The sequence below is a fragment of the Anabrus simplex genome, chromosome 1 (assembly GCF_040414725.1).
Source record: "Anabrus simplex isolate iqAnaSimp1 chromosome 1, ASM4041472v1, whole genome shotgun sequence".
Lineage (NCBI taxonomy): Eukaryota > Metazoa > Arthropoda > Insecta > Orthoptera > Tettigoniidae > Anabrus > Anabrus simplex.
This window is the reverse complement of record NC_090265.1, coordinates 223524307-223539748: the sequence shown is the minus strand read 5'-3', so window position 1 is coordinate 223539748 and position 15442 is coordinate 223524307. Positions and strand designations below refer to the sequence as shown.

Genomic DNA, 15442 nt, shown 5'->3' with positions numbered 1-15442 from the left:
TGCAACTGCGAGCTTACTGCATTAGCCATAATGCATCGTGATTCAATCTTATTATACTATCATCCTGGGAGAACACATAGGCTATATATCATAAATACTTTAAATTATCTACCTGTTCCAGCTTTCTACCACCAATCTGACATTTAATTTCCTTGGAATTCTTACCTACTGACCTACCGTAGAAAGGTTGGCCGGTAAAACAAGAAATCTAAGATAATAGCCTTTCAAGATGGCAGCTCATAGACTGCTGGAATACCCGTATTTAAATGGAAGAGAAAAATCATAGCGATGAGTAATATGACCAAGATTATGCAATAACACGTCCTAGGTGGATAGAAAAGAACACACTACATTTACGATGACACTGATTTTCAAACATGCTTTAGGTTATCTAAAGCTTCAACACTGTCCGTGTTATCTATCATCATCATCGTACAGTTTCAGTTTCCTGGGTACTGTTAATGAGCCTCTTCTACTTCTTCCTGTCTGTATACAACTTGTCATGGAGAAGATCATCCACTGTCCATCCTCTGGTAACTAGATCAACCTGGATCATGTCCATCCATTGGGTTTTAGGTCTTCCTGCAGGTCTTTTCCCCTCCACCTGTCTTTCCAAATTTATTCTGGCTGTTCTTGTAGGCTCCATCCTCATCAAATGCCCGTACTACCGTAGTCTGGATGTGCCAATTCGGTCTACTAGGGATGTCTTTATTCCGGCTTCTTTCCTCGCCTCCTTATTTCTTAACTTGTCCATCTTGGTCTTCTGGATGGTGGATCTAAGAAATGTCATCTCTGATGCTTGCAGTCTTGACGAATCTCTTTATGTGAGAGTGCACGCTTTAATACCATAGGTCAATATTGATATGAAATAGCTGTTAAACTTCATCAGTTTGGCCAGTTTTGAAATCATGTCATCCCATAAAAGTGTTCTTACTTGTTGGTAGAATTCTGATCCCTTTTGCACTGTGATTGTAATTTCCTTTCTGACCAAATTATCATGGGAGATTACACTTTCAAGGTAAGAAAAAATATCTCCTCACTCCAGCTGGTGTTCTCCTAGTTTTACACTTGTCGGACGCCCTTCTCTGCTGATTACCATCACCACTGTCTTTGTCTCACTGATCTTGAGGTTATATTCCTGGAACTGAGATTTCCATATGTTGAGTCTGGTCTGTACTTCCTCTTCTGTTTCACCCCAAATCATGATATCATCAGCAAAGGCCACTGCATTCAGTTCACCTAACTTTTCCTTGACGTTCTTCATTATATTGTCCGTAACAACGATGAACAGTAGTGGGGACAGTGCACTTCCTTGCTGAACTCCACTCTTGGTCTCAAACCATGATGATCCGACCTTCCCCAATTTGTACACAGCTAGTACAGTCTTTGTACAACATCTGAATTTTCCTTACCAGTCCTTCAGGCACTTCCAGATCTTACCTCTTATAACACCATCATAGGCCTTTTCTATATCCAGGAATGCAATGACCAGGTTCTTGTCTTTCTCCCAATACTTTTCCATCAGCATGCAGGTGCTAAAAATTAGATCCATTGTTGATTATCCATGATCGAACATAACCTGAAATTCCCAACACATAGGTAGGCCTAAGATGAATTCTCGATTATAACTTGTATCTTGCATAGGGTTGCCACCTGTCCCATATTGTACAGAACCTCCCGTACTTGAGGGGAAAATTTTGCGTCCCGTATTATGAACTGTTGTCCCGTAAAAACAAGCGTTTGTCTTTTTTTGTCTCTATTTTAAAATCCGTATTTGATTTGAGCGCCACTGAAGTTCAAAGTAGCTCCATAATTTTTTGCTCTTTGGAGCCTCAGAAGGAGGAAATCTTGTGATGTCTCACCATTTGCTGGTAAGGCTGAGCATGCTGGGTTATTTACCTCGTCTTCTGCTGCGTACTTCCGTAGGAATTCAATTCCAATTTCCAACGTGATTGTTCATGCTGTTTGAGACAATCTACGAAGGCCTAAATTGTTAAATTATCAAAGCTCATTGAAGGCATCAGTGTTCAGATGTCAGATGAATTGCACTCATACTGTTAAAAGGGCGCAAGTTAGTTTCTTTTACGAATTTAAAAAATTATCTTATTTTGTTAATGAAACTAATTATAATCTAATTGAAATTGGTACCTAACATTTGATTTTCTAGTATTTATGAACTGTCCCTTATTTTTTGTGAAAAATCCTGTATTTTTAGGTAAATGTCCCCTATTTCTTATATAAAAAAGTGACAACTCTATCATGCATGGTACATGAGTGGGTGATTTTTTTTAATGAAGAACTAAGGAATATTGCATTCTTTTTTTAGTGAAATATACAATGTGTAAACTATAATTTTTCTCATTCTCTAGGATGTTAATGTTTTCTGCCATCAGATTCAATAATTCCTCCTCTTGGAACGTCATATTAGGCTTCTTTCTTAGTTTCTGGTCAACTGCGGACATAATCCATCATAAATGATTTGCAAATGCCGAACGTAATTAAAACTTGTTTACAATTCAATAAGGGCGGCAGCACGTAGTCATTTGTTTTCTATGCGTCAGTTTAAAAACTTAAGGTTCAAATTGGACATAGTTATCCATTCGTAGACTAAGCGACAATTTGCTCATTTCAGTTTTTTACTGCATTCCGGTGGCCAAGACTTCAAACTTCAATATAAAAATAAGAAATGCCAACTTTCTTCAGTAAAATTTCCTGTAAATTAAAAAAAACCTAAGCGCCACACGATTTAAGTCCATTACTGTGTTTTGCATTTGAAGACCAGGTATCATCTTAAAAGGCAATAGTAGACCAACTGACTAAACATTCCGCAATTGTAGACCAAGGCTGTCACTTAGTCTATAAATGCTTTGGTTCTTAATGTTGATGCTTAGTTCTGCTGGGCTTTTGGTTTAAGAATGAAGGTTCTTTGCATTCGGCATCTGCATTGTGTAGCAACTGCAGTATATTCTGGCGGGTTTGTGTGTCTAAGAATGCGTATTTCCTTCTTTATAACCCCACTTCTGTATTGTTTAGCAACTGCTGCAGTATTTACAAATATCCTAGTAAGCTATAAACAGGCATCCTTCAAGAAGAAAGGTGTTAGAAGCATTAGGAATAACTGTTATGAAAACGGTACAATAGATTTTTCATATTCCTATTAAAACGGATAGAATAGTAAGGTTTATAATCAGATATTGAACATTTTTCAATATCTATTTTAGACATCCCCACAAGATCTGCCTTCTGACAAAGAGCATGCTGGACACCGCGTTCAAGAAGTAACTAATCCCGCACAACACTATCAAACCAATTTTCTTATACCTACTGAACGCAGCGGAGGTGTTTCTGATTTACATGATCTATTTGATCAACCTAGAACGGACATGAATCACTGTGAAAGTAATACATTTTCATCTTCAGTCAACCAGGACCTTGTGACTTGTGATATTTCACTTCCAGTTGGAAAACAGTGTGTAAATGGTTCGCCTGAAATCGTCACACTTAATGATTTAATCTCAAATTTGAGTACCGGAAATAGTTCCGACAGAACAGCTCAGGAAACTGTTGAAATCGAAGTGTCCGACCCTGAGTTGCGTGAATGAATAGAAACAAAAGTAGGAAATGTTGGGAAATAAGCCACTTTGGCGAAGATGTATGTGTGTTAAAAGTGTTTTCTAATGGAAAGCCTCAGAAAGACTGTGATGATATTCCACGCTTGTACTGCAAGGGTTCAGATAACAGTATTCTGTCAAACAAAATTTCCATTATAAATGAAAATTTTCCTAGCATATCAGGAAATGTTTTAAGCCAAAATTTTTACGATATGCTGGAAACTGGCACCTGCAATAATTTCGCCCCATATGGAGACACTGGGACATATGATGTGGAGATAGAATTGGATACTAGCGGTGCTATTTCAGATGGCCAACCAATAAAAGGAAGAAAGCGAACATTTGAAGGTCAAACGCGACAAATTAAGAAAAGGAAGGTGAATACCAATCAAGACTACATCAATACCAGGGGGATAGTCACATTCGGTAAATAATTTCGGGATTACGAATGTAACTGCAGGCTCAAATGCCACAAATTAGTTACAGTGGAGGAGAGACGAGTGATATTTAATAATTTTCAGGAATGGTTAAAGAGGTCAGTATTAAGCGGAAGAGAGCAGTAGGATCTGAGAAGCAGAATGCGTCCAGAGATAATTTTCTGTTCAATAGGGAAGTGTGTCAAACAATATTTTTACAAACATTACGAACGTCAAGTTGTGTTGTTGACAAAGTTTTAAAAACAATGAAGCGATGTGAAATCTTGGATGGGAGAGGGAGTGCTTAAGGACATAATAAACTACCAGAAGCTAAAGTCTGTGAAGTATGTGAACACATTTCAAAATTTCCGAAGTATAAATCACATTATTGTCGTTCACAAACAAAGGCAGAGTATTTAAGTCCAGGTACTACTCGCTGTGATGTACGGTCTCTACTGTGAAAACTATGCGAATCCTGTTTCTTTACACTGTATAAAAATATTTCTAACCAAGTTCAACCTAAAGTGTAAAACACTAAAGACAGACACATGCAATACCTGTGATGCTCTTACCATGACGGTAGAGAATTAATCAGAATTAGATTCTTCACTAGCAAAACAAGAACATGAAAGTCTTTTAGAGGAAGTAAACCTTGCAAGGAATCTTGTGAAGCAAAATTTCATGCAGGCTAAAAACGACACGTCGAGAGAAACTGAATGCATTTCGTTCGATTTGGAAAAGACATTGCCACTCCCAAGAATACCAACAAATATAGTGTTTTGTAAACTGTTTTATAAACGCCAACTTTGGTTGTATAACTTCGGTATTCATGATTCTAAGGACAAAGGATTTTGTTACGTGAGGGTGGAAGGAGATGCTGGAAGAGGAGCCCAAGAAATTGGATCGTGTTTAAGAAAACACATACTGGCTCATGTATCACCAGGCACAACACATTTGATTCTCTGGTCAGATTCAAGTGGAGGCCAGAATCGAAATATAATAACAGCTTTGTTGCTGAAAACTATTCTAGAAGAACATCCTAGCCTACTGACTATCACACAACGCTTTTTAATTCTCGGGCACAGTTTCCTGAAAAATGACTCAGACTGGTGATATTGAGTCTGGATTAATGTGCCAGAAGATTACATTAAAAGAATGAATTCTTGCAGTAAGAGAAATCCGTTGAAAGTCTTCCAAATGGTAAAGGATGACTTTGCAGGTACATCGGCAATAGAAGGCGCGATCACCAACAGGAGGAAAAGCGTTGAGGGTAGAAAGGTAAACTGGTTACTGTTCAAGGAAATCGAGCACAGCAAATAAACATTGGAAAAAGGAAAGGTCAAAAATCTGTCAGTGACAGCCTACGTTTCTCAAGAAAACTGTTTAAACTGTGGCCTGAAGGAAAACCAATATGCTGAGAAACGTTACATGATCCGAAGTCCATGTTTGCACTTGATCCCTAAAGTTTGCTTGGAGTTTTATCAAAAGTTAGTTAGTTCTCCTACCATAGCTGATGATATCTAAGGTTTTTCAGGAAAGCCTAATTTCGAAATAAGTCGTGAACTCGTTTGAGAAGGTGAAATTAACTCTTTTTCTTACGATGATTTTACTGTTATTATTTGCATCATTTAGTTGTGAAATTCGTACACTATAATGAACATGGGAATAGTGATAATAAAAGAGTTATTATTTACTATAGAATGTAAAATATTAACTATTATCAGTGTTGTACTGTGATATTGTGCTTGATAGTTCTTTCCTGTAGAAATGTTGTGCTACTTTTGTATTAATCTGTTTCGTGTTTGTAGACTAAACTCCACCTGGCGCTTGGACTCTGATTGCATTATAGAATTTCTGAAATCACTTGTAGACTAAGATGCTTTTTTATCTAAATAAAATACTCAAATATGGTTTTTGCCTATATCATTTCAGAAAAACAAAATATGGTGCTACTTGAATATAATAAGATTTGATTTATAGAAAAATGCACGAGGTAGACAGTTTTACTTTAAGCATTTGCAAAGATCCAGTTTTCTCGAAACATGAATTTTGTCGTTTGGTCTATCATTGCATAAAACCATCCAATTCAGATTGAAACAAAAACTCAGTTTTGGTAAACCGAGATAATAAATGCTGTGGTGAATACAAAAGCGAGCATTATCCGAGATAATGACATTATCCAAGTTCTGGAGATCTAAGATACATTAACAGTAACCGACGTTGGTGAATACGGACCTTACCAGTCAACCTTTCTCAGATAAAATTTAAAATAGAGATAATACCCGTTATCAGAGATAATGTTGTTGGTGAATACAAATGTAACTGTTATCTTGGTTTTCTTAGCTTTAAACCAAGATAAATACTTTTACTCTCATTGGTGAATACAGGCCTTAAATGTCTAGTGGAAACTATGTTGCATGCAATCATTTTCTTAATGAACAATTCCACCCCACAATCTGCCCATCCTCTTAACACCTGTTAACAACACCTTATAATCGTCTCACTCTTCCTCATTATCTCTCCTTACCTGAACTCCTAACACATCCAAATGCATCCTCTTCGCTGACTAAAACAGTTTTACTTTCTTTCATAAGCCACATTAATATTGATAACTTTCCATTTTGTTCACCAAGCTGTTACCAAGGTATTCCTGGCCTGCCAAATGGAAGTGAGACTCCATCAGTCCTATAGATCGCCGGGCTGAGTGGCTCAGACGGTTGAGGCGCTGGCCTTCTGACCCCAACTTGGCAACTTCAATCCTGGCTCAGTCCGGTGGTATTTGAAGGTGCTCAAATACGTCAGCCTCGTGTTGGTAGATTTACTGACATGTAAAAGAACTCCTGTGGGACTAAATTCCGGCACCTCAGCGTCTCCGAAAACCATAAAAGTAGTTAGTGGGAGGTAAAGCAAATAACATTATTATCATCATTATTACTCCTATAGATCCGAGACTTTCTTACATTTTGATCATGTTTGGTAAATTTCTGTGAATACAATTAAGATCAAGAATATCAATCTATTGTTTTCAACAAACTGTTTTATTCGTTGGCTGAATGGTCAGCGTACTGATCTTCAGTTCAGAGGGTCCTGGGTTTGATTCCTGACCGGGTCGGGGATTTTAACCTTCATTGGTTAATTCCAAAGGCCCAGGAGCTGGGTGTTTGTGCTGTCCCCAACATCCTTGCAACTCACACACCACTATCCTCAACCACAATAACACTCATTTACCTACATACGGCAGATGCCGCCCACTCATCGGAGGATCTGCCTTACAAGGGCTGCACTTGGCTGGAAACAGCCACATGAAATTATTAACAAACTGTTCAGAACTAGCCTAAATTATTTTTTTCTGTGTGACGCACAGCAAGAGGACATACAATGGTGGTGAAGTAAAACTACGCAACCATTCCTGGACATACGAGAGGACTATCGGTAGCGGGATAAGTAATCCGAGACTTATTTAATCAATTTTAGGTAAAACGGCTCCGGTAAAGAAGTAGGGGACTGGAAATAATAATAATATTGCATTGAAAATTACTCACTTGTGTTCAGGACTCCATTTTGAATATTATTAGGTCCCGAAATGTGGCATTCTTAGTGATTTTGTGGGTAATATTGGTAATAATTGCACACATTAAGTATGAAGATGTGTTCATGATAGCCATCTTTGTTTGTTTCCGGAGATGTTATGGAATAGACTGGTTACTTTGACATTGGAACGCATGGTAGCATGGAAGTTACAATGCAAAGCATGGGTGTTACAATAGAAAGCATGGAAGTTACAATGCAAATATGTTATTGTCATGACAGACCTTGGCCTGGATTTTGCAAAGATAGGTTACAGCCACTAAATAATACTTTTTTTTCTTGCCATGCGGGCAGTATGCGCCGCGGCGATAGTTTAGAGCCTCTCGAAGGGAGTGTGGCCCCCTAAGGGGGCCACTGTTCCCATGACAGAGCTTGGCCTGGATTTTGCAAAGATAGGTTAGAGCCACTAGATTATACTTTTTTCTTGCCGTGCGGGCAGTATGCGCCGCGGCGATAGTTTAGAGCCTCTCAAAGGGAGTGTGGCCCCCGAAGGGGGCCACTGTTCCCATGACAGAGCTTGGCCTGGATTTTGCAAAGATAGGTTAGAGCCACTAAATTATACTTTTTTCTTGTCGTGCGGGCAGTATGCGCCGCGGCAATAGTTTAGAGCCTCTCGAAGGGAGTGCCACTGTTCTCATGACGGAGCTTGGTCTGGATTTTGCAAAGATATGTTACAGCTACTAAATTATATTTTTTTTTTGCCGTGCGGGCAGTATGCGCCGGGCGATAGTTAAGAGCCTTTCGAAGGGAGTGTGGTCCCCTTATGACAGAGGTTGGCCTGAATTTGCAAAGATAAATTACAGCTACTAAATTAGAGGAGTTGTAACATCCATGCTTTATGTTGTAACATCCATGCTTTGCATTGTAACTTCCATGCTTCTCCTCACCTATCTGAAATACCTTGCTTTGTTGTAAAGTCAAAGTAACCAGTCTATACTATAACATCTCTGGAAACAAAGATGGCTATCATAAATATATCCTCCTTCTTCTTGTGTGCAAATATTACCAATATTACGCACAAAATCACCAATAATGCTACATTTCGGGACCTAATAATATTCAAAATGGAGTCCTAAACACATGTGAGTAATTTTCAATGCAATATCATTATTATTTCCAGTCCCCTACTTCTTTACCACTGCCGGTAAAACTTTACTAATGAGAATACACTAAAGAGAGGTTAGAAAGAAATCCAACACAAAACCGCTCATACATCATAAAACACACAACAGAAGGCTGCTAACTTACGCGTGGTTAGTGGCAGATTATTAGCTAGTGACAAGACCACAGGACTGGATTGGTTAGACCAATCCTCTAATATCCTCTGCGACTGTATCGGCTAGTGAGAAAATCATTGATCCAGATTGGTTAGGCCAGGGGTTCGCAACGGTGGCTCGCCCGTGAAAGCTTTTTGAAAAAAAAAAAGTAAGGAATCTGAAAAACATTTACAAAAAATTTCATAACTTACCTCGTTCAGAAAAAAAAAAAAAAAAAATCATACCCAGTACAGACCCAAGTGGGAACGAATTCATTCTTTAATATTATTTCCTGTTTCTATGCATTCATTTGATCTAATCAGAGTAACTTATAATTCATTGATTTTTTTAAAAAATCCAAAATTTGGGGGGAAATGAGCCCTCACATATGTCAGTGTTAGATCTTAACAATTATAAAAAAAACTGTGGGATCCAATCTAAGTTTTGAACTCCATGCCAACCTCAGCCATGGAAATTTTATGCAACCAAGCATAGAATGAACAACATATTTAAAAAAAAAAAAAAAAAAAAAAAAAAACTTCCATTTCCACTGGTGTAGGAGGTAGTTTCAGTTCTGCTCTTGTTGGTAGTACTGGCTGGGGTGGCGCTTCTGTACCCGGCAGGCAGATTAAGGAAGGAGAAAAAGCATATAAAAATGATGTGCAATGATACCTTAAATAGTAAAAAGGAGAGATCCTTCCTTTATACTTTCCAGGGACCCACCAGCCTGCCTCTAGAAGTATTCTTACTTATATACAGAATTATAACCGAGAATGCGTAAATCAGATGAACGTGATCATGTGCTGTATTCCCATTCGCCGGCCAATTTCCATGTTGTCTCTGATACGAGTTTGCATCATGTACAAGTACACCGCTGCCATATTCAGTAGAAGTAAGAGTTAGAACTGCCAATTTGAAAGTTGCCCAATGGTTTTGTCACTAGTTGGATCTAACCTATCCAGACCAATGGTGTTACCATGCACGATTCTAGAGGCCTAAGAGCTGCTTTGCGGCTCTAACCTGGGGGCATACGCCTACAGACCCCTTTTGCTTGCCCCAGTCCAATTGCCTTGTCACTTGCCAGACCTAACCAATCTTGACCAATGGTTTTGTAACTCCCAGGACCAAACCAATCCAGCCCAATGATCTTGTCACTAACAATGCAGACGTTTCAGGTCTGTTGAGTGTTATGTGGAGTCGTCTGGACCGCGCCATGTTGGATCTTTAACCTAACTTTCACCCGCTGGGTACGGAAGACTGCAGTTTTGAAGAAATTTTCAGGGAAGTACTCTGGGATTTTACGGCCTTGCAACTGAATATCAATGTTCTCTCCACACGGAAGATCTTTGGATTTGGACCAGTCAAGCAAAAGGATCATATTTTTTAAACTGCTATCCAGTGAAAAATACCCAATTAAGACAATTTACATTAAAAATAACTTCAATGTTTGGGAGCATGTACATTTGTGATAAGTTTTTTTAAAATTTATTTCTATGAAATTAATTAAAAATCAGTACAGAAGTCGACTTGCAGATTATTCCTTGCTCCACCTTATGAGATTAGCAACAACAGAGCTAGAGGTGAACATTTGTTCATTGGTAGATGAAGCTGATTGACCATAGTACTACCATAATTATCCCTTTTTTGAAGTTTTGTTTTGATAACATTATATATTTCAGTTTGTCTTCAGGATTTTTTTTTCCTTTTTAACTTTTTGCCATTCATCAACTATTAGCTCAAAAGAACCGACATTGTTGAGTGCTTTTAGCTAAAAATGCAATTGTTCTGGGCAATATTTTTACAGAATTTGCCAGCCCTGTGGCCACACATGATGCGAGCTCTATTGGAGGCAATGGCAAACTGCTTCAGCTTATAGGGACAAAGAAAACTGTCACACTTCCCATATCGTAAGTCACAGATTTAAATTTTTATATAACAAGAATACTTCTAGGGGCAGGATGGTCGGTTGCTGGCAAGGATAAAGGAAGGATCTCTCTCCTCTCTGCTACTTCAGCTATTACTTAATAGCCTATAATGATTTTCTCATTCCTAAATATGCACCCCCATTAGTAAAGTGCTAACCCATTTTATTTTCTCGTAGCGCCTGTTTCTAAACCTGTTCATTGTTCAGTAGTGCGGGCTTCTAAACCTGTTAATTGTTCAGACTGAACAAGTTTTCAATTTGTGAACATGTGTCTAGGTAAGCATATAGGCCCTACTAGTTATTACCGTTATGTACATTTCCAAACATTTAAGAAAATGTACAATTACTTTACTCCGCACCAACAGTTAGGTCTCATGGCAACAATGGTATAGAAAAGCGCTAGGAGAGGGAAGGAAGCGACCGTGGCCTTAATTAAGGTACAGCCCCAGCATTTGCCCGGTGTGAAAATGGGAAAGCATGGAAAGCCATCTTCAGGGCTGCTGGGAGTGGGGTTCGAATTCACTATCTCTGATAGCTATGTGACCCAGACCGTGCAGCCACTTGCTCGGTCCCAAACATAACATGATTTGATATGATTTGGGGAATGTGAACCTCTGTTAAACCGAAACAAAGGTGCGGGTTTCGAATAATAAAAACTTTGGATAATAACTGAATGTCAATTTTAGAGGTTAAAATAATTTTTTGAAGGTTTAGACGAAAGTAAATGAAAACAATAGGCTACATATACAGTACATTTTTAACAAAGTAGAATACTGGCAACCCGAACTACTCAAATGCATTTATAAAACAAACAGGTGTTCAATAGTGCATGTACCTTAATGTAAATATACAGTAGATCCTAATGTTTTTCTAAAAAAAGTTTTCTATTTTCTTTTCCCATTGTTTGCTAGTTGCTATGTCATGCCATCATTTCATTTGCAGAACGTCAGAATAACGTAAAGTATGTTTCTTTAATTAGTTCTTGTGACAGGCGGGGATACTGACCACTATACTACCGAGGATACAATTAGTTCATGTAATTTAACAACAACAACAAAGTCGATCGTTTCTGTTAAACGGAATTTTAGTTCAGTTTCGGATACCGGAGGTTCTACTGTATGTTCATTGGACAAAATGTGCCATTCTGGATTTGATAACAGAATCTCTTTCAGTATTTACATCTTAACTTTTTTAAATGTGTTTGACCGATCGAAATTTTCTTTTCATGTTACCTAGGCTATCACAATTTTCAAACTGGCAATGAAAAGCAGCATTTCTCTCCATTTAGCAGACACAAAGAAAGGAATACATTTTCAGAAGAAATCCATAGGCTATAAATCTTAATTAGGCTCTATAGGTTTAGAGGCAAAGCAATAAGGTACTGGTCCATTCGGGGTCCAATGAAAACTTTAACTTGCCCTCCCATTTCATGCCTTCTGTAAGGTAAGATATCGTCGTTGCCGGGATGAAACCTCCTATGTGTTAATATTTTTGGAGATGTACTGACCCGCAGCAGATACATTACGAAGAGCGAGAATGCCTTGAATCTGAATGAATCTTTCAACTGTCACACAATATTGCATCTTAGATGACAGAACCTTACTGGCCAAAGTTCTAAGCTAAAATATTTCACATAGGAGGTTTTGTCCCGGCAACGACGATATATATACAGTGCCCCTCATAAACTTTAGTTCCTCTCTCAAAATTTCAACCTCCACTACACAGATAATACCGTAATATAGAGGATTTACGCCTGCATAAAAACATCCGGCATTTATCATACGAGACTATCAAATAGGACGTAAACGAGTTACATATATGTATTCCTGTTTTCCAGGCATACGAAAATAATGAAGCTTGTTCACAGGGCTACTCCTTCGGTGAAGAATTTGAGTTCTATATTTACTAGCATCGAATTTGCAAGTTAGGGGGGGGGGGGGAGCATTAAATCGCCCCTAAATTAATGAGGATAGCTTTCATATTAAGAAACTATGTTTTGAAGGTATTTACCTAATCAAGTAAAATAATAGCCTACCGGTACTCGAAAGGGAAAGTTACGGTTAAATTAATATTTGCAACAGCGGATAGCAAATATCTAACAGATCGATATTAGTTAAGAAGGAATAAACAGCCTATTTCTTCTACAGTACGTAACACACGACTAACTTTCACCTTCTTCACGAACACACGAAATAATCACACACACCCGAAAACAACTTTAAATGCGTAACGCCCACTGAAGTTTACACACCACCATTTCATATCAATACCTCATACAGGATTGCCACTCCACTATAAGAAATTTTCTCACAGTAGTTAAAAAGAGTAAATGTTTGATGCAACACAACTAGTACATAATATAATAACTATTGAACTATAGGTAATACTGGAATGCTGACTGCAGTGGTACTCTACCAGAAAACTGCTTCATGTTCCTTGGCTAGTCACGCCCCCCTCGTGTACGGCAAAGTTCTTCTTTCTTTCTTTCTTTCTTTCATGAGGAGATTGGTTGGGATTGAGTGTTCTGTTTCCCAGTCTCAAGCCACACATTATATTTCACTTAATTCACTTTACAATACACACGCATCACGAGTAAACTTTATGTGCACAAGTATACCAGGTAATGTGAAATATTAGGAAACACTACAAGACCTACAAAATAAGAAAAGATGTGGACGAAGCCCTTGGAACCTATAGAAGTGTCACTTCCATGCACGCAGGGAACAAATAATTGAATGTAGCATAATTACAACCGTATTTGAGTAGAGTCAAGAAAATGGTTAAGGAATGTGATTATCTGTGGTGATGGTTGGAATAACAAGACTGAAATTCGCGTAGGCAAAGGTAAGTGAATACTTACTAATTTCCGAATTAAGAGTCGTTGTTGAGGTGCATATTGTGGACAATGAAAAATTAAATGATCACTATCGCCATTATGTATCCACAAGTACAAAATGGACTGTTATCGATGTGGAAACGATGTTTGTAAGTGGGGGTTAAAGAGTGATTAAAACGTAATCGTATAATATTGATAATATGTCGAGGCGTACGTACCTTTGAAAAACCATGGTTGTTTCGGAATGTTAGGCTGCAATTGCTAATAATGTTGTCCTTTCGTACCTGCAGAAAGTCGCCATAGTGCATGCCACGCCTGAATAGCGTCCATCTTAATACGTGAAAATAGGTCTGAAATCGGAATTTTAATTTGTAGTAGATTTGAGGTATCATTACTTGCCTCTTTAGCTGCCGAATCGGCTTTATCATTACCGAAATTATTAATATGCCCTTTTATCCACATTAACGTTATATATAAGCCAGACTTCTCGAGTTGATACATCAGGTGTTTAACTTCGTGTATATACATATTATAAGTTTGTGAAAAAGATTGTAACGCCTGGAGAACACTTTGGGAATCGCTAAATATATTTATCTTCCGGAATCTCAGTCTTTTGAACATATAAAAGCGCTTGATAAATCGCATAGAGTTCTGCTGTAAATATAGTTATACTATTCCGTAGAGAATATTTGAAACTTAGTTGTACTTGAGAATCAAAGAAGGCTGCTCCTACTCCATTAGGTGATTTTGCCCTATCGGTAAATATATTATAATCTTGTGAATGTAATAATCCTTTAAATTTTTTATGAGGAGGGTTATACGAGTCGGTTTCGCGTGAATATTGGGTCAATGGACAGGAAGAAGATATAATTATGGACGGTCTGAATGTGAGAATGTCATAATTGTATGAATACATAATTAAGCGGGGTGTTCGTAGAATTGAGTCATGAATATTCTGCATGACAACGTATGCCATATATACTGCTGGGTATCGGTGATTTGTTGGGGGACGCTGTTGGTAGTATTCATACAATAATTTCAGTTTATGAAATATAATAGAGTTCGATCTACCGATATGTTTGAGCAGAAATTTTTTCGCAATTTTTAATCGACATATATGAAGAGGTTCTTCTGTCGCTTCAACCAACAAAGCGTTTGTAGGTGTTGTTCTGAGCGCACCAATACTTATACGTAAAGCGGAAAATTGTATTCTATCTAATTTTAAAAGATTTTGTTTGGGTGCTAAGACAATTATATGTGCTCTGTAGTCCAATGTAGATCGAATGGTAGCGCGATATAACTGTAAAGCTTAAGAGGGGTCAGCAGCCCAATTACGCCTACTTACTGTTTTCAAAATGTGGATATAACGATCTGACGGTCTAGTTAACCGCTGAAGTTGATAATTCCAATTTAAATTTTGATCTATACAAATTCCTGAATATAAATGTTGGGGGACAAAGGGGATTCTGTAATCATCGAAAGTAATAGGACTTTTGTCAAAAACTCGTTTGGTAGTGAAAACCATTGCTGCACACTTAGGTAGTGAAAGATGGAGGCCATGAGAAGTTAGCCACCGAAAAACAAGATTGCAATTGTCAATGTTAGTATGGGAATAATAAATGACATAATCATCTGCAAAAGCTAATATACGGGTATAAGGTGTTACAATAGTTTCGAGTTCCTGCATATATAAAGCAAATAATATTCCACTCAAGATACACCCCTGTGGTAAACCGTTCGATGTTTGAAGACTGTCAATTTGATATTGAGTATATTTGGCTGTTAAAGTACGATTTGTGAATAATTGGTGC

The 15442-nt window shown here is 37.9% G+C and overlaps 1 protein-coding gene across 4 annotated transcripts in view; it reads right to left on the bottom strand.

Moving 5' to 3' along the window:
- LOC136885915 (uncharacterized) overlaps positions 1 to 13036 on the bottom strand; it is a 446154-nt gene extending 433118 nt beyond the window's left edge. For 2 of the 4 annotated variants that reach the window (XM_067158634.2, XM_067158618.2), the window contains exon 1: positions 12806 to 13036. The gene's annotated coding sequence lies outside the window, so the exon portion shown is untranslated. The remainder of the gene's footprint in view (positions 1 to 12805) is intronic. The other 2 variants (XM_067158642.2, XM_067158649.2) reach the window with 1 other exon arrangement.
- Positions 13037 to 15442: the final 2406 nt, after the last annotated feature.